Source organism: Marmota monax, unplaced genomic scaffold (assembly GCF_021218885.2).
Source record: "Marmota monax isolate L192 unplaced genomic scaffold, Marmota_monax_Labrador192_F-V1.1 WCK01_AAM20220418_F8-fsc00172, whole genome shotgun sequence".
Classification (NCBI taxonomy): domain Eukaryota; kingdom Metazoa; phylum Chordata; class Mammalia; order Rodentia; family Sciuridae; genus Marmota; species Marmota monax.
Window position 1 is genome coordinate 513,199 of NW_026693633.1, and position 24,176 is coordinate 537,374.

General features: G+C 36.3%; 1 protein-coding gene across 1 annotated transcript in view; it reads right to left on the minus strand.

Moving 5' to 3' along the window:
- LOC124103218 (guanine nucleotide-binding protein G(q) subunit alpha) overlaps positions 1–24,176 on the minus strand; it is a 287,047-nt gene that overhangs the window by 254,872 nt on the left and 7,999 nt on the right. The gene's annotated exons all lie outside the window — the stretch shown is intronic.

The window sequence follows — 24,176 nt, forward strand, 5'->3', positions numbered from 1 at the left end:
ATGTAGCAGATGCTATATCACATTTATATCTGAGGGAAAACCATGTGGCCCAGAGATAAGGAATGGTTTTTGTGTCAATTCAAGTGAAAGTGTGGATGCCACTAAAATAACCACAACTATAATAAAGAAAGCTTGTTTGATGATACATGCACAAGACTAGAAGAGTAAGCGAAAATGAATACATAATTACATCGTGTCACCTTGCTGACATGGATTACACCAACAAGCATAATTCTGCTAAGATTACATACCGATAATTAGCCTTCCAATGTGGGACTGATAATACATAGTTCCATTAGCATTAACTTAGGATTATTTTTTAAAAAATAACTGCAAATGCTTGCTCAGAGAGAGCCACAAGTAGGAAAACAGCAAATTCTTTACTATTCATATTTTAATTTGATAGAACTTACTATAATAACCTTTCTCTTAAAAGACACATTATAAACCCTCTTAGAAAAAATGGTTTAAGAGCATGTAATCTCCAGGGAGATTCAAAATATTTAATAACAGTATATATCCACCAATCTGAACAGATACCATTCAGAACAAATGCTGGATAAAAAAAAAAAAAAAAAAAAAAAAAAAAAAAAACAGAGACTAGGGTACAGTTCAGTGACACATGCTTAGCATAAGCAAGGCCCTGAGTTTAATTCCCTACACCAAAAAAAATTCACCCTGTAGTAACTTTGTGACTAGTTGGGGTATCAGACTAGCATGTAACTATTTAAGAATTCAGGGGGCTGGGGCTGAGTGGCAGAGCGCTTGCCTAGCATGGGTGCAGCACTGAGTTCAATCCTTAGCACCACAAACAAAAATAAGAAATAAAATAAAGGCATGCTGTCCATCTACAACAGAAGAAGAGGAAAGAGGAAAGAGGAAAGAGGAAAGAAGAAGGAGGAGGAGGAGGAGGAGGAGGAGAATTATTATTCAGTAAAGCAATTAAACAAAGGCATTCATGTGATGACAACTATTTCTACAAAAAAAAAAAGAACTAAGGTTGTTGGGTTTTGGGGAAAAAGAGAAGGCACTGTCTCTGTACATTTGTTGGCTACCCCACAAACAAATATCCCCAAACAGTGAATTATTAGAATACACTTAGAAGGACTGGTATCACTGGTTACTCCGTCACTTGAATTACGAAAATGAGTGCTACTGTGATGTCCATATCTTTTACTTACTTATTTACTTACTTACTTTTCTTTTTAAGAAGACTTGCACTAAGTTGGAAGACCAAAGTTTTCCTCTGACCCCAATTTCTATTATTTGGAATCCCAGGCCTAAGGAAATAAACATTTACCCAGACTGCCTCATGTGCCTGACCTTATTTATACTTCACCGTGGCCCATGAAACAGTTATTTTCCTTCATTTACAAATAAGAAGCCAAGGTTTGAGACCTTAAACTTAACCAACTTTGGCTGGTTTGAAACTATGGTTTCAAATTTAAAAGACTCCATGCCCCAAGGTCACATAACCTCTCTAGGACATTCACGATGATGAATATACACTTATTTCATCACAAATTTCTAAATTTCTAGGGAAAGCCAGGTATAGTAGTGCACACCTGTAATCCCAGTTCCTTGGGAGCTGAGACAGGAGGATAACAAATTTGAGGCCAGCCTGGGCAACTTAGTGAGGCCCTGTCTTGAGGGGGCGAAAAAAAGAAACCTATCTTTCAAATAAAATCATACATATTGAAGAACATCATAAAATAATAATGGCTGTATATTTACAGAGAAGATAGATTTATCAGTACAAAGCCATTACTGAGAAAACTGGATATACCATTTTCCTATGATTAGCACTCCTTGCTTTGCATTCCTTTGACTTTAGCAGTATCATTCCCCTAAATCATCTCCCAGAAACAATGTATGGACAGAGATTTTACCAGTTGTCTAAGGCCAGAAAGGAGCCAAAGTCAAAAGTAAAATGAACATTTAGAATAGTTACAGACTCAAAGAGAACACAAAAGAATGTCAGAAAGACATACCAAAGAAGAATCAACACTATTTACTCAGTTGCTGGTTTTTCTGGCAGGCAGAGGTGTCTTACACTAACTTTGGTCCCCTACAGGCCAAACCAGCCCTTGGGTGATGAGGCAAACAATGGCTGAAATGTCCTTGATCTCCAACAGCTTTTTCCATACCAGCCTACTCTTCAAGGATGAAACAGAATACTGTACGGTCTTTGTGACATTCCCTCACCATGCAGCCCACAATCCTGTCTATAGATAAATCCCTGTAGCTGACGGTGATTGTACCTTTTTGACTAGAAATCTGAACCTATAACTTAAGACAAATTGATAATGAGACATATGAAATTAGGACTAAATGGAGAAAAACTGAAGACACCCAGCTGTCAATGGACATCCATTACAACTTACAATTGCTTTTCCAACATTATCTTACTACCTTTTTTTTAAACCACCAAAAGAAAGCCTTACACTTCCTTTTCAATCAACCCCAAAATATATTACAAAGCTAGCTACATAGATGAGATCTCAAATACACAGAGATTATTTTCATATAAAACATCAAAGAAATCACAACAAGTTTTTAACACTGGACTTCATGAGTCAAAGGAAAAATGAAATTAGAGAAAGTATATTCAAAATAAAAAGGGCCTTGACAATGTAGAGGAAACTTAACCAGGTCAAAGATTTATTTTAGCCTTTATCATTAAAAAACCTGGTTTCAGTACATCATATAGGAAATCCACCCAAATATGAAGCAACATATAAAACACAAGAAAAGAAATGCCCTCAAGAAAGAACATGATATGAGATAGGAGTCACCATCCCAAAACTTTCTCACCAGAATTCTTTCTCTTGAACCCTTTTTCTCTTTTGTACATTTTAAAATTAAACACGGCTCAGAAGTCTTTGAACAGAGGATTTTGCTTTCTTTAATGACAATCTCCTCTTGTATATCTGTGAACTCCAGTCCATGGAGACAAGATCACTGACAACTTTGGAGATGGAGAACAAGAAAGGAGGTTCTTTTTGTGGTAGAATCTTTATCTCAGAAATTAAGATAAAGAACGACAAACCGGAATTCATCATTGGACTACACCATAAACCGCACCTGTCATACTTTAGCAAGGGGAAAAGCAGCAGCAGTCTTCTCATTTATTGAGCAAATACCAAAGCACCAGGTGTGCTAAATGCCGCTAGGGAGGCAAGTAAATTATGGATCCTACCTTGAGGAATCTGATGGCCTGGTATGAAGGAAAAAAAAATTGCATAAATATCCACAGTTTTGGAGCCACCTTTGTCCAAGCCATGCAAAGCTGTCAATGGCCAATTTCCTACTGCCAGTGTTTATACCTTTCTGCCTGAGGACTTGCCTCCAAGTCAGAGATGGCCACTTGACAAACCAAAGACAGCAGAAGTTAAAAACCATAGAGCCTCCAACTAATGACCATCCAGAGCTCCCTCACCCTTCAAGTGGAAAAACTTTATATGTCACTGTTCTCCAAAATGGGGACCCATAACCAACAGCATCACTATCACCCAAGAGCTTATGAGAACTACAGATTCTCAGGTCTCCCCCTAGACCTGAATCTGAACTGACATTTTAATTTTACTGAGGTCCCCAGGCCTTATACATTTAAGTTTATAAATTTAACAATTCCTGCTCAGCACCATCTCTCAGAACTTCTCACCGAGTTTGAACTCCAGCTACCCATGTCCACCACAGCAACTGGGTTAATAATGCCATCTGTATTGGCTGTTCTGCCTAAGCAATCTTATTTCTCCACTCACCTATACCTACTTCCAGCACAAACTCAAAAAACACAGATACATGACAAACATGAAACATTATAAGAGGTCAAAAGAAACTGCAACTAGGAAAGAAAACAAAGGAGATGATGAGGAAGACAGAGCACCTGAGATGGGCTTTGAAGAGTGAGAGAGATTTACACAGGGAGATAGGGAAGAGAAGGCATTGCCATTGTCAAACATGTGAAGGCAAGCAGGAAGAAATAAGGTGAGAAAGGGAAGGTGGGAATCTGATGCACTTGACTGACAGATGGAAGATATTTACTTTGCAAGCAATGGGAAGTAATTAAAATTCTGAACTGATGACAAACACAATCAACAGTTCAGGAAAAGCAACTTAAGAGTCGGATATGGTGGCCCACACCTATAATCTCAGCTACTCAGGAGGTAAAGCAGGAGGACTGCAAGTTTGAGGCCAGCCTAGGCAACCTAGCAAGGCCCTGTCTCAAAAAATAGAAAGGGTTGGGGATGTAGCTGGGTGATAAAGCACCCCTGGGTTCAACCCACTGTACTGAAAAAAGAAAAAAAGAAAGTAACCTAGAGCAATGTGAAAAATGGAAGATAGGGAGTTCCTGTCTCAATTGTTCCCCCAACTCTTGACTATAGTAAGTTCAGTCCACTGGACAAGTAAGTAGATGGTTTTGCTAAGTCCAATATGGAGGACAAAGCCTAATACTACTTGAAGGGTAAAGAACTGAATTTTTGTGTAAAAAATAATGTCTGACTCATGACACTAATTAAAACATGTTATGGAAAAAACAAAACAATAATAATAATATCCTTATGTGTTTGGATGGTGATTTGATGTTTTCCACATCATCTCACATGCTTCTTCCAATAATCCACAATGCCAACTCCCTGACCCAGAGCCCTTCATATTAACCAGGTGGAGACATTCAACAGGGAATGGGGAGATGTGTGTCAGAGGTATTCAAGTCCCTTAGTACAGGACTCAGCATATAATTCTATGCAAGGCTATGATTTATGACAATGAAGCAAAATCAGCCAATGGAAAGACTCATGGGCAAAGTCTGGAAAAAACCAGACACAAACTTCCATTGAGTACTCTCCCAGTGGAGTCACACAGGGTGTATATAACGTGCCCAACACCAATTGTGGCAACATATGTGTAACGTTATCTACCAGGGAAGTTCATCTAAGCCCAGGAGTCCACAATTTTTATCAGGGGTCAGGGACAAAAGCACTGACTGGGTAGCACCTACCAAAATTCCAGGCGCCCAAAAGGAAAGCAGCTACTCAGGATAAATGACATTGTTTGTACCAACAGTGTGAGATACTGCAAGCTACTTTAACCAGATCTAGGAGTGGTAGGAATCATCTAAAAATCCAAATTCCCACATGCCAGTCTAGAGTCAATCTTACAAGAAGGCTAGTGATGTTAACTCTTTTCTGCACAGGATCACAAATAGATTCTTGAAGATTGAGTTTTTATCATGTTCTTGAATAAATGCTCTGGCTCCTTATCATAAGTAAGCTGTCACAGATAGGTGCTTGGGGAAGGTAGTCATGTGAAATATAAGAGCATAGGCACCTATGCCAGTTCTACTCTGATAAATATGTTCTAATCAGCTAATTTCAGGCAGCAGTAAAATATAAAACAAACCATTACATGTATATTACAAGAAATATGACTACATATTTCTATCTGGCTGCAATTATGTCATTTTAAAAAAAAAGTATACTGCCCTCTGCCCCAGAAGATTCCTATTCAGTAGAACTGCAAAGAGCTAACCCCCCTCCCCCGCCCCAAAAAAAGAAAGAAAAAAATTCTACCAGACAATAAGGAGTAAACCTATCTGTGCTTTCCCCCCTGTTCTCACCATATGACTGATACTGAAAAGAGATAGATCATCTGAAGTTCTAGGAATAAAACATTCCTAACCATCATTTAAACCAGGATAGTGCTTTTCTTTTCATTTTTATCATGCTTTCAGAAACAATGCTCATCTTCAGGCTTCTGAAATCTGCTTTTTGTAAATTTACTGCAAAGTTATGAAAATAGAGATGTTTACCTATGTTGTACTAACTTAAAACAACCAAAAGTAACAAAGTCAGATTTGAGAATTCTAACTCACAGATTTTGCAATGTAATGCACAATTTTCTTAACCTCAGAGATATGGCCTTGGCTTGGTAGGGGAAAAAGATCACATGAGGTTAGTGGATACATTTTCTTGGCCTATTGGGAGTATTTTTCAGTTCTTTTTCTAGTGAGGTTTAGCACTTTGAGTGTTATTCCTCAGGAAAATGAGAGATGAGCCAAGCACTCTCTGCAACCTGGAACTGTCGATCCATGCCAGAATACTCAGCCAGTGCAGCAGACTCGTCCAGCTGTGAAGTCCAGGGCTATTCTGATGACTGGGTTTACATTCCTAGGCAGCCTCAGTACCTAAAAAGTGCTGGTTCAGAAACTATGTCTTTATGGTTTCAAAAGAAATGAAGTTTCCCTCTTACCTACTCATCACACAGGGCCTAAAAAACAAAAGCCAATAAAAGAATCAGTACTAATATTTGTCCCCTATCTTTCATTTTTCAGGAATGAAAGAATAGTTGAACACAGTAAAGAGCAATCCAAAAGTTTGTTTTTACAAAGGACATTTCAGAAAATGAAAACCTTTAGACCAAAATATTTAATTTTTAATAAAAAAAATATAACTTTATAAATACAGATTCTGATGCTGATAAATTTATTCACTGCATTCCGCCTACTCAAGCAAGCCACCCACTGGAAAACAGGGAAGACTGGGAAAAAAAAAAAAATCAAACAGCCTCTGCACCATCTGATTTACCATGGGTTCTAAAAATCTGTATGCAAGAACACACAAAGAGGGTTGGGAAAAAACGTTCATGTAGCCATGCATTATTAATTTCAACTTCAACAGATATGAACTATGACATTTTGCTCAAAGCAAATGTCAGTACAACCACATATTTTCTTAAAGGAAGTCATGATCATTGAAATTACACAAGCTGCACATTTGCAACAAAGGTAGCTCCTAGATCAGCACTCTGGTAAGTCAGGGCTACTTCTCCGTCCCCTCCCACCATGTGAGATCCTGCACATCTTGGAACAGGGCCATACTTTATCCACATGCAGTCAGCACATTTTAAAAATTCAGGTTTGGCTTCCAAGGATGAAATCTCTAAAAAGGTATATAAAATTTCATTCAACCTAACTGGATTTAGGAAAGTAATTCCATTGTAAACCCAGGTATAGACAAATTTTTAAACACTAATGTAATGGTCAAAATCTTTTTAAAGTAATTCTCATGGATAAGAGAGAAGAACATGCTTGTCCAGCATGTGTGAAGCACTGGGTTCAATCGCCGGCACCACATAAAAACAAACAAATAAAATAGAGGTATTGTGTCCATCTACAACTAAAAAAAAAAAAAAAAAAAAAAAAAAAACTTAAATCAGCATACTTTTGGCTTTATACCTATAGGCAAATAAACAATAAAGTTATAACCAAAGGCTTGAATCAACCAGAGATTCATACTGACTAATGGATTATGGAGGTATATCCAGAAATCTTAATATCTTCCATATCTTTAGTAGCAGTGTGAACCAAAATACTTTTGTCCTGAAGTAATTCTTTATGGATCCTATTATAATAGGTTCATCTACTTTTCTCTAACAATAAACTAGGTTACAAATGCAAGAAGTTGGGAATAAAGTTTAAATGAACTTAACCCTCAAAGGATGTTCCCATACAATTAGAATAAAATTCAAAAAGAAAAGGTACTCTCAGGAATTGGAAGAAAAAAATCCATGCAAATACATAGCAAAAGGAAATGGGAAAAAATGCAGAGAATTGTGTGCATATTTACAGATCAAAAACAGGCCTTGTGGGGCTGGGGATGAGGCTCAGTGATAGAGCGCTTACCTAGCATATGTGAGCCACTGGATTCAATTCTCAGTACCACATAAAATAAATAAACAAAATAAAGGTATTGTGTCCATCTACAACTAAAAAATTTTTTTAGAATAACAGGACTTGCAATGCAGTACTCTATTGAGATAAGTGAAGTAACCATGAACAACTGGCATTCTGTCGTACTGGCAGACATCATGCAGAGCCCTTCAAACTCAATATTTTTACATATTTCTTACAATTATTCATTTGTACAAAAGACAAAGATTTCTAGAATCACATGTATCTCAGTTCCAGAAAATATGCAGAAATATTATCTTTTCTGATTTCATCAAACCACACCTCAAGTGTTAGATTTCACTATGTCTTTTTTTTTTTAATTCACTTTTTTAGGGGAGTTTGGGGGGGGGGGCATCTAGGATAAAAAGGGACAAAACTTGATTCCTACTTTATGAAAAACAAGCTATTTCACATAAAGAAAGAAGAAGTTCCCAGGAGTATCATAAGGCCAACTTAGATTACTTGGACAATTAGATGTGTTCCAGTGGGTTCCAATGTCCCCAAGGGATAGAACCTAAGGCTAGTTACAGGACAAATTTCATCTCAATGTATGAAAGCTTTCTAACAAACATAAAATAATTAAAGACAGAATTAATTACTCCTGGGGGATTATGCTCCCACCACTGACTGTAGAGGGGGATAGACTAACAACAAATTGGGGATGTTACAGAGGCAACTCAAGTATGGGATGCAAGCTTGGGCTTTACTGCACATTCTTAACTGAGATTCTATATTTATACCTCTCCATGAAGGGCTTCACATGTGTTAATTACAGTCATCAAGTTTCATAAAGCAGACTTCCTGGAAAGATGGCAAAGTGCTCTTAAATACTAAGTACCCTGACTTGATCATTACATATTATATACATGTACCAACGTATTATATTGTACCCCATAAATATGTACAAATATTGTGTGTCAATTAAATTTTTTAAACAAAAAATAGGGAAAATATGACAATTTCCTCTCTACCTCTCAAAATGAACCAAAAGAGCATGCATGCGCACTCATCTACAGCAAAGGCACTATCAGACGGAAGTAACACAAATGAACCAAACAGAACCTGCTGGGAATCTACCTGCAGCTCTTCTCATACAAACAGTGTAGTGTTGAGGAAAACACATGACAAAGCTTCTCAAAAACTCACTGGTATCCCCCAACTTGGAGTAGCAAGTAACATTTTCAATGGAACTCACATTCCTACCTATTCTAGACATGAAGGGGCTAAAGAATAAATTAAAAACCTGACCTGACTTATTAACTGGAAGAGTTGAGACTGAAAACAAACTTGCTTTACATTGTGATTTAAGAAGGAAGAGAAAAATACCCAATAGATGCAGAGAACAAACATCCCCAAAACAAGACTGAATGACTTTTCTTCAAATGGCTAGTTCACCCAAGGGAGGAGAAACAAATATTATTAGTTGAATGATGTAACAAAATTAAAAAGCAAAAGCTCATAGGCAGATATGGCCTCTGCCATAGAATCCTCCCTACCACTCACCCAAAGAGTAGCTAAAATCAGAATATATACCATCATCTTCCAGCCCTCCAGCTCCAAGTGCTAAGGAAAAGATACAAACAGACCCAAGATGAATTCGGAAGGAAGTTAATGAGATTCCACCCACACTATGTTTGGACAAATATAAGACCAGACAAAATCTAGAACATTCCTAAGTAAAAATGAAGACAGGGCACAGAACATGCAGAAGGAAAGGTAAGAGAATGTTTTGGAAGATTTACTCTAGGAAACTGAAGGAAAAAGACTGTAATTGCTTTGTATTATGTCAAGAAAATTTAAGAAAACGTGGACTGTTGAAATAGGAGATTTTTTTAAAAAAAGGTGAAATGAAAACTGTCAGTTAAGAAAGGAAATCAGGAGGAAAAAACAGTACTTCAGAACTTAAAAATGAATTTGCAGCATTAAAAAAAAGAGAGGCACTTCATTCATTCAATATTAAATTATTGGACTTGATATTTTTATGCCAAACACTGCCAAATCAGTGACAGAAATGAGATTTGAGCAAGACACACAAGGAAAAGAACAGAAATGAAGCAATTAAGGAAGAAGTTGACATCTTTGGTAGAAAAACAACAGAAATCCAATTTGAAATAATTGGTGTGCCTGAAAAAAAAAATCCAAGAATAAAAATTATATTAAATGATAAATTGGGTAAAATCTTTGAAATGAAAGAATAAATATACAGATGGAATGGGTTCACAATGTTTCAAGATTAAGTAATAAAGAACATAAAACATATTTTAAATATGTTAAATATTAAACTTAAATACATGTTAAATATATTAAATATGAAGAATATGCGAAAGTTGTTAAGTTTCTATGTTATGGAAACAGACATCCAAACAAAAAGCAAATCACAAAGAAAAAATATGCAGGCTGACTTTTCATCAAATTAAGATGTCAGAAAGCAACACAGGAACTTCTATGTGGCAAGCACTATGGATAGAAAAGAGGTGTGTTCCATAGTGTTCTATGCCCATTCAAGTTACAGTTAATTTGTAAATATCACAGTCATTTGCAAATACACAAGAAGTCGAGAAATATATCGTCCATGGACCCTCTGTAATAAAAAAAATCTATCTGAAGGTATGATCCAAGCAACTACAGGTGGAGGAAAATAAATAAAAGTAAACAAAGAAATGGAGAGAAGAAATATGTGGTAATTAACACAGAATTAATGCTAAATGTTCTAATTGCAGACACACATATATACTAAAATTTCTGTAAGAAAACTGAATAATTCAGCAATACATAACAAAATCTTGGAGGAGGTTCTTAAAGCTTAACTTACAATGATTTCCTGCACACAGGCTTCAAGATCAAATGTTAACTTTGTGCCTGAAGAAAGGAAGTGCAAGGGAGAAGAACAACACACCACTGCAGGATTAGAACAGATGTGTTTGAATAGTCAGAGGTGGTTACCAAGGAGAAGAGGAGAATAGAGGAAATGTGGATTAAAATGATGAACGTGGAAATGGTCCTGAATACCCATGTACACCTTTCATTCCATCTGACAAATATCCTTTCTCTACTCAAACAAAGGTAATTTCAGTTTTCTTTATGTTTAGTCTTTCAATGACTGTCCACAATTTTATTTGAACAGAGTCATACCCATTCGTTAAATAAGTGTTTACTACAGAGTTGAATAGTTCCAACAGAGAACATATGGCCCAGAAAAACAAAAAAATATTTACTACCTGATTCTACACTAAGAAGTTTGCAGCCAGACATGGTAGTACACACCTGTAATCCAGCAACTGGATAGGCTAAGGCAGGAGGATCACAAATTCAAAGCCAGTCTCAGCTACTTAGGTGGCCCTAGGCAACTGAGCAAGACCCCTGTCTCAAAATAAAAAATAAAAAGGGGTGGACATGTGGCTCCATGGTAAAGCACACCTGGGTTCAATCCCCCATACCAAAAAAAAAAAAAAAAAGGAAGAAAAAGAAAAAAATTTAATAAAAGTTAAAATAAAAGTCTGCAGCCCCTGGTATAGGTCAACAAGTATCTCCATTATGTATAGAAGAGACACAATAAATATTAATTCTTCTCTGAAGCTAAGAAACTGAGAAACATAACTTGACTACTACTGGTGAAAGTTATATAGCAGAGCACTTGCCTGCATATGTGAGGCACTGGGTTCGATCCTCAGCACCACATAAAAATAAACAAACAAAGGCATTTTGTCCATTTACAACTACAAAAAAAAAAATTAAGGCGGGGGGGGAGGGGGGAGGAAGCATAGTACATACCTTTCAAATCATCAGAGTGGGAAATGCAACAACAAACCTAATATATACCAAATACCAAAGAAAGAGAAAAAGAAGGGAAAGGCAACAGAGGTAAGGTGGATGGGGTGAGGGGAAGTTCAAGAAATCAAAAAAAGAATGAAGGATAGAATTCAAATGCAAGGCAGAAAAAAAAAATCCCTGTCTACTATATGTTAACCTATCTTCAGGCTAAGATTTAAAAAAGAACAAAACTCTGAGAGCATCAACAACAAAGAGATTAAGAACAGTTGAAAATAAATGCAAGAAATGTTTTTAACAAGCAAATGGGAGCAAAAGAATAACATTAATACGCAACAAATTGAATTCAAGATAAAATAGCATTAATTTACACAAAAAGCTAATGCTATAATGATAAAATTTTAATTCTCATGAACATTTTTATATACCTTAAAACAGAGTACTTACCTATATTAAAAACAAAATTTTCTGTAAATAGAAGAAATTGCCATAAACACCAAGAGTAATGAGAAACTTTAGCACCGATTCTCAGTACTTGGCAGATTCAGGCATAATATGAATAAAGAGATCAGCAGCAAATGTGAGTAACAAAAGTAAATAATATGCACATATTTGTTTTATTAAATATATTCACATATTTCTATGTAGCCATAAAGCAAACAAAATGACAATAAATTCCAAAAAATAAAAAACAGTAAGGACACATTCTATCAAAATTATATAAAACTAGGAATAAATAACCAAACTTGAAAAAAGTTACAATCATTTGGAAAATTCTAAACTACCTTAAACAACCCTGGATCAAAAATCAAAATTAAAATTTTTGAATATCTGTAAAGAACACTATACAGCAATGACTAAGAAAAAATACAAAACCTTAAACCTTTGTAATTCAAATCAAGTAAATATTAAAACAAATAGTTGAAAATATTTTCATTCAATAACAGAAAAAATAAACAATAAACGTAGAGCAGTTCCAAGAAAGACAAAGCAAATGTAAATTAATAACAAAAAGATCAGGACCAGTCAATGGCAAAAGAATGTCTTTTCTATAAATGCTGGTAGGACCACTGGATCATTCTGATGCTAAAGAATGAAGTCAGAACACTACCTCACACAATACAAAAAAGGAACTCAAACTGGATCAAAGACCCACATGTAATACCTAACCAAAACTATAAAACTCTCATTAGAAAACAAAGGTAGTCATTATGATCTTGGATTTAGCAATTATTTCAGGTACAAGCAACAAAAGAAAAAGTAAATTGGACTTCATCACAATAAAGAACTTTTGTGCTTCTATAATACAATATATAACTAAGCCTGTCATGTAATCTTGTTCCTTTTTCTTCCTCCTAGGGATTTTGGCCTGGAGTAGTTCATCATTCTAGAAATAAAGAGAAGTTTCCAATTTCTAGTAATGTATGGTAATAACGTAGAAGCTTAATCAAAGTAAGCCAATCCTAAAAAACCAAAGGCAGAATGTTCTCTGTGATAAGTGGATGCTAATCCATAATGGGAGGGGTGGGGGGGATGGGAAGAATGGAGAAACTTTGGAAAAAAGGGGAGGAAGGAAAGGAGAGGGAGTATGGGGGCAGGAAAGATGGTGGAATGAGATGAACATCATTACCCTAGGAACATGTATGACTGCACATATGGTGTGACCCTACATCGTGTACAACCAGAGAAATGAAAAGTTGTGTTCCATTTGTGTGCAATGAATCGAAATGCATTCTGCTATCAAAAAAAAGGGACTGAACCAACAAATAAATGATCTCATACTTCATCTCAAAACCCTAGAAAAAGAAGAGCAAAACAACAGCAAAAGAAGTAGAAGGCAAGAAATAATTAAAATCAGAGCTGAAATTAATGAAATCGAAACAAAAGAAACAATTGAAAAAATTGACAAAACTAAAAGTTGGTTCTTTGAAAAAATAAACAAAATCGACAGACCCTTAGCCATGCTAGCGAAGAGAAGAAGAGAGAGAACTCAAATTACTAGCATACGGGATGAAAAAGGCAATATCACAACAGACACTTCAGAAATACAGAAGATAATCAAAAATTATTTTGAATCCTTATACTCCAATAAATTAGAAGATAGTGAAGGCATAGATAAATTTCTTAAGTCATATGATCTGCCCAGATTGAGTCAGGAGGATATAGACAACCTAAACAGACCAATATCAATTGAGGAAATAGAAGAAACCATCAAAAGACTACCAACTAAGAAAAGCCCAGGACCGGATGGGTATACAGCAGAGTTTTACAAAACCTTTAAAGAGGAACTAATACCAATACTTTTCAAGCTACTTCGGGAAATAGAAAAAGAGGGAGAACTTCCAAATTCATTCTACGAGGCCAACATCACCCTGATACCTAAACCAGACAAAGACACTTCAAAGAAAGAAAACTACAGACCAATATCTCTAATGAACCTAGATGCAAAAATCCTCAATAAAATTCTGGCCACTCGGATACAAAAACTTATCAAAAAAATTGTGCACCATGATCAAGTAGGATTCATCCCTGGGATGCAAGGCTGGTTCAATATAAGGAAATCAATAAATGTTATTCACCACATCAATAGACTTAAAAATAAGAATCATATGATCATCTCGATAGATGCAGAAAAAGCATTCGACAAAGTACAGCATCCCTTTATGTTCAAAACTCTAGAAAAACTAGGGATAACAGGAACATTCCTCAATATTGTAAAAGCAATCTATGCTAAGCCTCAGGCTAGCATCATTCTGAATGGAGAAAAATTGAAGGCATTCCCTCTAAAATCTGGAACAAGACAGGGATGCCCTCTCTCACCACTTCTGTTCAACATAGTTCTCGAAACACTGGCCAGAGCAATTAGACAGACGAAAGAAATTAAAGGCATCAAAATAGGAAAAGAAGAACTTAAATTATCACTATTTGCGGATGACATGATTCTATACCTAGCAGACCCAAAAGGGTCTACAAAGAAACTATTAGAGCTAATAAATGAATTCAGCAAAGTGGCAGGATATAAAATCAACACGCATAAATCAAAGGCATTCCTGTATATCAGCGACAAATCCTCTGAAATGGAAATGAGGACAACCACTCCATTCACAATATCTTCAAAAAAAATAAAATACTTGGGAATAAACCTAACAAAAGAGGTGAAAGACTTATACAATGAAAACTACAGAACCCTAAAGAGAGAAATAGAAGAAGATCTTAGAAGATGGAAAAATATACCCTGTTCATGGATAGGCAGAACTAACATCATCAAAATGGCGATATTACCAAAAGTTCTCTATAGGTTTAATGCAATGCCAATCAAAATCCCAACGGCATTTCTTGTAGAAATAGAGAAAGCAATCATGAAATTCATATGGAAAAACAAAAGACCCAGAATAGCAAAAACAATGCTAAGCAGGAAGTGTGAATCAGGCGGTATAGCGATACCAGACTTCAAACTATACTACAGAGCAATAGTAACAAAAACAGCATGGTACTGGTACCAAAACAGGCGGGTGGACCAATGGTACAGAATAGAGGACACAGAAACCAATCCACAAAACTACAACTACCTTATATTTGATAAAGGGGCTAAAAGCATGCAATGGAGGAAGGATAGCATCTTCAACAAATGGTGCTGGGAAAACTGGAAATCCATATGCAACAAAATGAAACTGAATCCCTTTCTCTCGCCATGCACAAAAGTGAATTCAAAATGGATCAAGGAGCTTGATATCAAATCAGAGACACGCCGTCTGATAGAAGAAAAAGTTGGCTACGATCTACATACTGTGGGGTCGGGCTCCAAATTCCTCAATAGGACACCCATAGCACAAAAGTTAATAACTAGAATCAACAAATGGGACTTACTCAAACTAAAAAGTTTTTTCTCAGCAAAAGATACAATAAGAGAGGTAAATAGAGAGCCTACATCCTGGGAACAAATCTTACTCCTCACACTTCAGATAGAGCCCTAATATCCAGAGTATACAAAGAACTCAAAAAATTAGACAATAAGAGAACAAACAACCCAATCAACAAATGGGCCAAGGACCTGAACAGACACTTCTCAGAGGAGGACATACAATCAATCAACAAGTACATGAAAAAATGCTCACCATCTCTAGCAGTCAGAGAAATGCAAATCAAAACCACCCTAAGATACCATCTCACTCCAGTTAGATTGGCAGCCATTATGAAGTCAAACAACAACAAGTGCTGGAGAGGATGTGGGGAAAAGGGTACACTTGTACATTGCTGGTGGGACTGCAAATTGGTGCAGCCAATTTGGAAAGCAGTATGGAGATTTCTTGGAAAGCTGGGAATGGAGCCACCATTTGACCCAGCTATTCCCCTTCTTGGTCTATTCCCTAAAGACCTAAAAAGAGCATGCTACAGGGACACTGCTACATCGATGTTCATAGCAGCACAATTCACAATAGCTAGACTGTGGAACCAACCTAGATGCCCTTCAATGGATGAATGGATAAAAAAAATGTGGCATTTATACACAATGGAGTATTACTCTGCATTAAAAAATGACAAAATCATAGAATTTACAGGGAAATGGATGGCATTAGAGCAGATTATGCTAAGTGAAGCTAGCCAATCCCTAAAAAACAAATGCCAAATGTCTTCTTTGATATAAGGAGAGTAACTAAGAACAGAGTAGGGTCGAAGAGCATGAGAAGAAGATTAACATTAAACAGGGATGAGAGGTGGGAGGGAAAGGGAGAGAGAAGGGAAAATGCATGGAAATGGAAGGAGACCCTCAGAGTTATACAAAAGTACATACAAGAGGAAGTGAGGGGAAGGGGAAAAATAATATAAGGGGGACAAACGAATGTCAGTAGAGGGAGCAGAGAGAGAAGAGGGGAGGGGAGGGGAGGGGAGGGGAGGGGGGATAATAGAGGATAGGAAAGGCAGCAGAATACAACAGACACTAGTATGGCAATATGTAAATCAATGGATGTGTAACTGATGTGATTCTGCAATCTGTATATGGGGTAAAAATGGGAGCTCATAACCCACTTGAATCAAATTGTGAAATATGATATATCAAGAACTATGTAATGTTTTGAACAGCCAACAATAAAAAATTAAAAAAAAAAAAAAAAAAAAAAAAAAGGGACTGAGTAAACAAATTAGTATACATCTTTTCGACAAAATCTTACACAGCCATTTCAAACATTAATATGAACTCTACACTGTCATGTAGAAAATGTTTGCAACATACTGCTAAACTACAGCATGATTACACCTATGTGAGAAACGGGAGACGGGGAGACACACAAACTTGACACACACACTGTCATGTATAACTAATTAAAAAAATTAATGTGGAAGCTTAAAGTATTTTCTTAAATATACTAATTTAAATAATAAACTGAAACATTTATTAGTTATTTTTTGTAGGTAGGTGAAGGGGCTTATAGGCAGCTTAGAAAATAAAAACTGTTTAAAATAAATCAATTCAATAAAATGCAAATCAATGCAAGAACATTTTTTTGCCCCTCAGATTGGCATAATCCAATGATAGTGAAATAGGTCAAAACAGCCAAAAACAGAAACTAGGGGTGGGAAAGCAAACCAATAGAACCTTTCTGAAAGGCAATGTGGTTAACATGTATCAACATTTTAAATAAGACTATCATTGGCAGATCATCAAACTCTGGGGAATTTATTTGAGGGAAACAATCATAAAAGTGTACAAAGAAGTATTCCCTACCATGGTTCACAGTTGCACTGATTGTTTAAAAAAAAAAATTAATGGACTCAAAGTAACTATTCATCAATAGGGGTCAAGTATAAAGAGTGGTGTCCTGATAAATATTTATTACCAATTTCTGTGGTGTAAACACTCCCACCATGACTAATTTCAAGCTGCCAAAGTGAAGTCACTGAATATAGAGTTGACAAAAAAATGTACACAGCTGGCTTTTATGAGCTGGTAGCTATATCCCCTTCTGTATGATTTAAAATACTTTGGAGGCTGAGTATGAAGCTCAGGGTAGAGAGTTTGCCTAGCATGCTTAAGGCCGTATATTCCATCCCAGGGCACAGCAAAAAGAAAACAAAAAATACTGGAACACTAAAAATTCATAAAAATTATGCGAAAAAATTTATATGAACATGGCAAGATATCTTACACATTACTGGACCCCAAAAAAGGCAATTATATATAGAATGGCTCATGTTATAGGATCTGTGTGAACAGATATGTATACTTCATTTTCATTTTGAAAGAAAAAGAATCATACAACAGTGATGTATAACACACTACATTCAATCTAGTTTTGTCAAAACCAATGGCAGTAAATCTGGCTTTCATGGAATATCTAAAGCTGATTAAGATTTTTGTTTTAAAACAGAATAGCGAAAGATCAACAGATTTGGCTTGATAATTTTAAAAACTTCCATATTAAACAATACAAATGAAGAAAAAGAAAAACAACAGACTGGGGTCAAGTTTATTGCAGCAAATATGACAAAAAGCTAGTTTCATTTGTATGTTTGGAGCTCAAAAATAGGCAAAAGAAATGAATAGACAAATCACAAAATAAGATATCTAACTAAAAACAAACATGGGAAAATGATTGTTCTCACTAGTGATCAAATAAATGCAAATTTAAAATTACATAACCATTTTTTATCTACTAACTTACTGATGCTCTCATAATACTAATCAATGTTACCAACTGTATACAATCATTTTAGAATATACTTTGGGTATATGTAAACAATGTAAACAGTCGTAAAAAGTTTTTATGTCCTATAACCTATGAACCGTCTCTAACAAAATTGTTTGTGTTTTTAAAAGCTATCCACCAAGAACTTTATCACAACATTATTTTTCAAATGGAAACACTGAAAGAAAACTAATGCAAAAAAAAGGGACTGAGTAAACAAATTAGTATACATCTTTTCGACAAAATCTTACACAGCTATTTCAAACATTAATATGAACTCTACACTGTCATGTAGAAAATGCTTGCAACATACTGCTAAACTACAGCATGATTATACCTATGTGAGAAACGGGGGATGGGGAGACACACAGACTAGAAAGAAATAATACACAGAAAAAGATCATGGTTCTTAAATTAGACTGGTGCATTTTGAAGAAATTTATGGATAAATTTTTAACCAGTTTTTTTAAAATTTTGTGCAAAAAAAAATTGCCTTATTTGTAAAATTTCAAAATTGCTGAAAAATAAGATTTAACAAATAACGAATGGGCTGTCACTCAAAGGCTAACATGAAAATAATGCATTCCTTAAGAACATAAGTCTCAAATGGAAAAAAACAAACCTCTCCTTTTGACTCAAAACTTGGACTACTGGGCTGGGGTTGTGGTTCAAAGGTAGAGAGAGTGCCTGCCTAGCACGTGTGAGGCACTGGATTCAATCCTCAGCACCACATAAAAATAAAATAAAGATATTTATGTCCACCTAAAACTAAAAAATAAATATTAAAAAAGAAAAAACTTGAACTATTAAATACAACAGTTTTCTCATCAAATAACTATTTTTTTTCTATCTTAACCAGAGGATATATATATGTCAAGTGTTCCTTCTTTATTTCATTTCAAAAACAAAATAAAATATAACATAAATCCAGTCCCGACCACAATACTTGAAGATACATTATATAATATAAAGGAAGAATATATTTATTAGGAAAAAATAAATCACTGGGTGACCTCACGACTCAGGACTAGGGGATGCTGGATGTATTAATTAATTCTGGGAAGGATACACTGTAACTTGAGTAGCAATTCACAAACTCTGGAGATTTAGAAAAACTTTAGAGATTTGTATTCTCATAATAACCATGGCTTGGAGTAGAAAGCCCTACAGAAAATGTGTTTCTCAATGGACAAAGCTGGTGATTTTCATGAAAATATAATGGGAATTAAAATTTCCCTAAAAAGATATGAATGAAGTCCTATACTTTCCTCTATTAAAATGCAACTCTTGGGGCAGGGGTTGTGGCTCAGCAGTAGAGTGCTCGCCTAGCACAGGTGAGGAACTGGGTCCTCAGCACCACATAAAAATAAATAACTAAAAATAAAGGCATTGTGTCCCCCTACAACTAAAAAAATATATTTTTAAAACAATGCAACTCTTTGTCAAAGATTTTATGGAAATACAAATTCTAAGAAAATACAAATTGTCACAAACTAATAAAGCAACATACAGGTTTCTTGTCCCACAGAAGATGGGAAATTTAAGGGAATCATCACTACATAAGGTTATATATGCCTGAAATCTCTATAGTCATTTCTATTGTAATTTGGAGAACATTTAAATGACCCATGGCACAGCAGGAGAAACAATGTTCAGAGGCCATTAGTCCTTGATCACAGCAAGGCCTTGCCCCCTCCAGATGCCATATCAGAGCCAAGCTTGCCTCCAAAAGGAGCCAATATATGGCAATTCATTAGTTTGTGGAAGTGACTAGCAATAAAACCAGTTATAAAATATAACATAAATCCAGTCCCGACCACAATACTTAAAGATACATTATATACTATAAAGGAAGAATATATTTATTAGGAAAAAATAAATCATTGGGTGACTGATTTCAAGTATCTTTTTGTTTCAGCACTATCTAATTCTTCTCTTGAATTACTCAAAATTACTCAGATTTTTCAAAATATACCTGCCCATACTTTGAGTCAAGAAATCCTCTTACGTTGATAATATAGATCAACACAACTCTATTTTGAATGCTGGTCATAATTAGAAATAGGGATTAAGTAACTTAAGCTGGGATATAGCTCAATGGTAAGTGTGGGCTTAGCATGTTTTCATTTGTGCACATGTGCACACGCAAAGTCCACTGCTAGGCTTGGATGTAATGGCCCAATTGATCTACAAACTGCAAAATTACTTCTGCAGTACATGTCGCCACCTGAGTATGAATCTATCTGGCAAGAATACCTCATGAAATTGCTTATCTTCTACTGCCCTGGACCACTGAAAGGCACTCCATTGTAAGAGAAGCAAGCTAGGTAAAAGCAGATTTCCTGGATGAGGATGTCTCAAGAAACACTCTCATAACCTACTGCTAAATGAACAGAATTCTCAAGACAATAATGGAGGAGCCATGTTGCAATTTTTATTTTAATATGTGAATGGTTTTCTGGAGTGTTCCACATAAGCTCTGCGCTTAAGTCTATGTAACCTGCAGGATAGAGTATCTACACTATAAACTTCTATCCAACCCAGGCTTCTATACTTCATCTCTCAATCTACCATCTAAAAAGAACCACACAGCATATGAGAGGATGGAGAAATATGGTTAGGTGTTAGAACCAGCAGAAGAAGCATCATTAGCCTAGCTCTTCCTGGTAGAGAACACCAAGCAAAGTCACAGGCACCTCTCCTGTGCTTTCTTCTCTTTCCCTCCAGAGCCTGGCAAAGAAACAACTGTACCACCCCTATTAGCAAATACCCTCTACCCTTCCAAGTCCCATGGACTCCCCATTACTCTCCTTTGCTCTCTTTTTCCCCCAGCACCTGTCTAACTCCAAATCTAAGATCAAAGCCTGATGCTGACCAGATAATGAAAAGGCAGTGGGCCAGGAGGAAAGCAGGTGCCCAGGAATGCCAATCGCCTGCCTGACACCATCAGAAGAATAAGAATTAGGCCCTTTTTTATAGCATTTCTCCAGGCCTCAGGTAAGAATCTAGCTGTTCCTTCTTTGGTCAAAGCCCTTTCTCCAGATGCAGACAAAGGACATAGGAAGTTACTTTTTTTAAAATATATTTTTTATTTGTTATAATTAGTTATACATGACAGTAGAATGCATTTTGACACATCATACATAAATGGAGTGTAACTTCATGTGTAACATCATGGTTGTACATGATGTAGAGTTACACAGGTCATGTAATCATATATGCACATAAGGGTAGGAAGTTACTATTTTAAGGTTCCTCTGATCACAGTCATGGCAAATGAGGATGGGTCAGAGGTTACACCATTAAATATATTTTAAAACAAAAAAAAAAGCATAAAAATCTTTATCTCAGTATCTATGCCATGCATGTTTTTCTAGTTTCACTGGGAGCCCCAAGGAAATAGTGACACAATAACAGAAGAAGAAATGAACACAAATGAGTCAAGGCTTACTGCTGAATCTTTCCTGGAAAGATGAGGAAAAGGGACCTACTAGATCTAGATACAAAGCAACTCCCCAAATGTGCTCTGCTTTGGTATATGGGGCCTTCTTGGTACCCAGGCTCAAAAGGCAAACCAGCCAGCACTAACTAAAAACGGCAGACATGGACTTGAAGAGCAGAGATTACTTGTAGGCACATGAAAAGTAATGCTTATGGCCCAGTCAAGAAAAAACAAACAAACAAAAAAAGAAGTAGCGAGTGAAAGAAAACTGACTAAGGATTTGTAAGAAAAGACTCAGGCTTGAGCAGAGCAGCGCCTGAACACTGTGCTTCTTATGCTCCACCTCAGTGCCTCCCAGGATATCACCCTTCCTGCAGGAAGCAAGAGACCCATGCTGATACAACAGGAGGTTTTTGATACCATTCCCTATGAAGACAGTGCAACTATCAGCAGCATGCCAGACAGCAGGAGGGGGAGCTCTGGACAGACTTGCTAAGGCCTCATTCACAGGCCCTCGTCCAGAAGTGGTAAGCTGCCTGTAGGGCACTCAAAGCTCTTATGGAGGGAAAAGAGAGAAGATCCAGGCCAGGGGCTGGGACTGTGGCTCAGTAGTAGCCTGGCATGTGGCACTGGGTTCGATTCTCAGCACCGCGTATGAATTTAAAAAAAAAAAAAAAGTCTATCAACAACTAAAAAAATATTAAAAAAAAAAAAAGATCCAGGCCAGTTAGGAGCAGCCCATCCAGCAATGCTCCCTTGTTCAGTCTACCACCACTGGAAAGGGGGTAGGGGGACCTCAGACCCTTCATCCACGGATGAGTTTAGACAGAAAGTGGCAGAGATGCAGAAGCTGCAGAAGGGAAGCAGAAAAAGTTTCAAAGTTCAAACAGTCCTTAGAGATCATTTCATCCAATCTCTTCATTCTACAGGTTGTTATACAAAAAGCAGCAAAACAAAGGAACAAAAATAATCAAAGGTTAGTTGTATGAGGGGAAAAAAAAATTCAGAGGTAAGGCAGGAATACTAGATAGCTTTTCAGCTGCAGGTTTTAGAACAAATAAACATAATTAATCCAGAATGCTCAGTCATAAGGCGTGTTTAATTATTTAGTCAAATAAATTTTCACAAAGCCAGTCTGCCATTGTTTTTAAATCATCACATGGTTTGTCAATTCTCAAAAATATATTACACGAATTAAGAGAGCCAAGAGGGTTAAATACTTAAGTATCTGGCATTCTTTTAAGGACAAGCTATGAACTAACATTAAAGTCATCCTGTATTATTAGAACAAGTCACAGGAAATGGGTCAGCTCTCTAGGACAAGAGGAAAACTGCATTTGCCATCTGCAGAAAGAATGTATATCATGGAGGCTGAAGGTGCTGTGCAAAGCATAGATCATAAAATATCAATTCACATGGCATCTTTCCCTTAAAAAAAGCAAAAAAAAAAAAAAAAAAAAAAACCCAAAAGGCTGCCTAGGTGTAACAAAGGACATGGTTACTATCATCCTTCTTAATATCTGCAAGGAAATGCAATCAGAAAGAGATGTCATTAAAGTTCTCAAGTAATTGAGACCAGGACATACAAACAGTTAAATGAAAAAGATGTGACATAACTCCACATCCACCTACAGCTTACAGGATCTTTTCCCCTTCCAACAAATACACTGCATCCTATTTTGCAACCCAGTGGCCCCTTATATTACCCAGCTCTGGCTCACTAATTCTCTGCTGGTAATCATGAACCAATCTCAAGTCCCTGCCCTCTGGAAAAGGAAGGAGAATTTTACATTTATTTCAGTAACAACAAATTTTGCTCTGCAACCCAGAGTAAGTACAGCAAAAGAAAGTTAATCATCTCCTACACCCACGTTCACAAATCCATTTCATTTAATGTATTAAAGCACCCAACTTCCCCTCTCACCAGCTCACTGCCACATGATGTCTGACAGAAGTATCAACTTAGAAGTTCTCTAAATCTTAAGGAAATGTGCAAACCAGAGAATCTGAGGAACCCCTCCCAGCGTTTTTAAGGAAGACATGGTAAGAGTAAATGGGAAAATGAGGCCTGGGGTTGTGGCTCAGCAGTAGAGCGCTCACCTAGCACATGAGAGGCACTGAGTTCAATCCTCAGCACCATAAAAATAAATAAATAAAATAAAGGCATTTTGTCCAACTACAACTAAAAAACAAAAAAATTTTTAAAATGGGTGAATAAATAGCATTCACATGGAAGGGATTGGGGGTACCTGTAGTAAATGACTGGGAGCCTGAATAATGGGGGGTGGGTAAAATCACTGGAGCATTTTTCTTTAAAAACAACTAGACAGCTGCAGTCACCAGGAAATGTATGGTAGTACAAGAGGCAACCAATCACCCTACTGTTCCCACAGCAAAGGAAATGTAGAAGAGAAACATTTAAAATGATGAAAAATGCTTTTAAAACAAAAAAAGAGAGAAAATTCTATTTTTATTTTTTTTACCAAGTGGTGACCAAAAAAAAAAAAAGGCAATTAACTTATGATTCCAGTGCTACAAAGGGGGA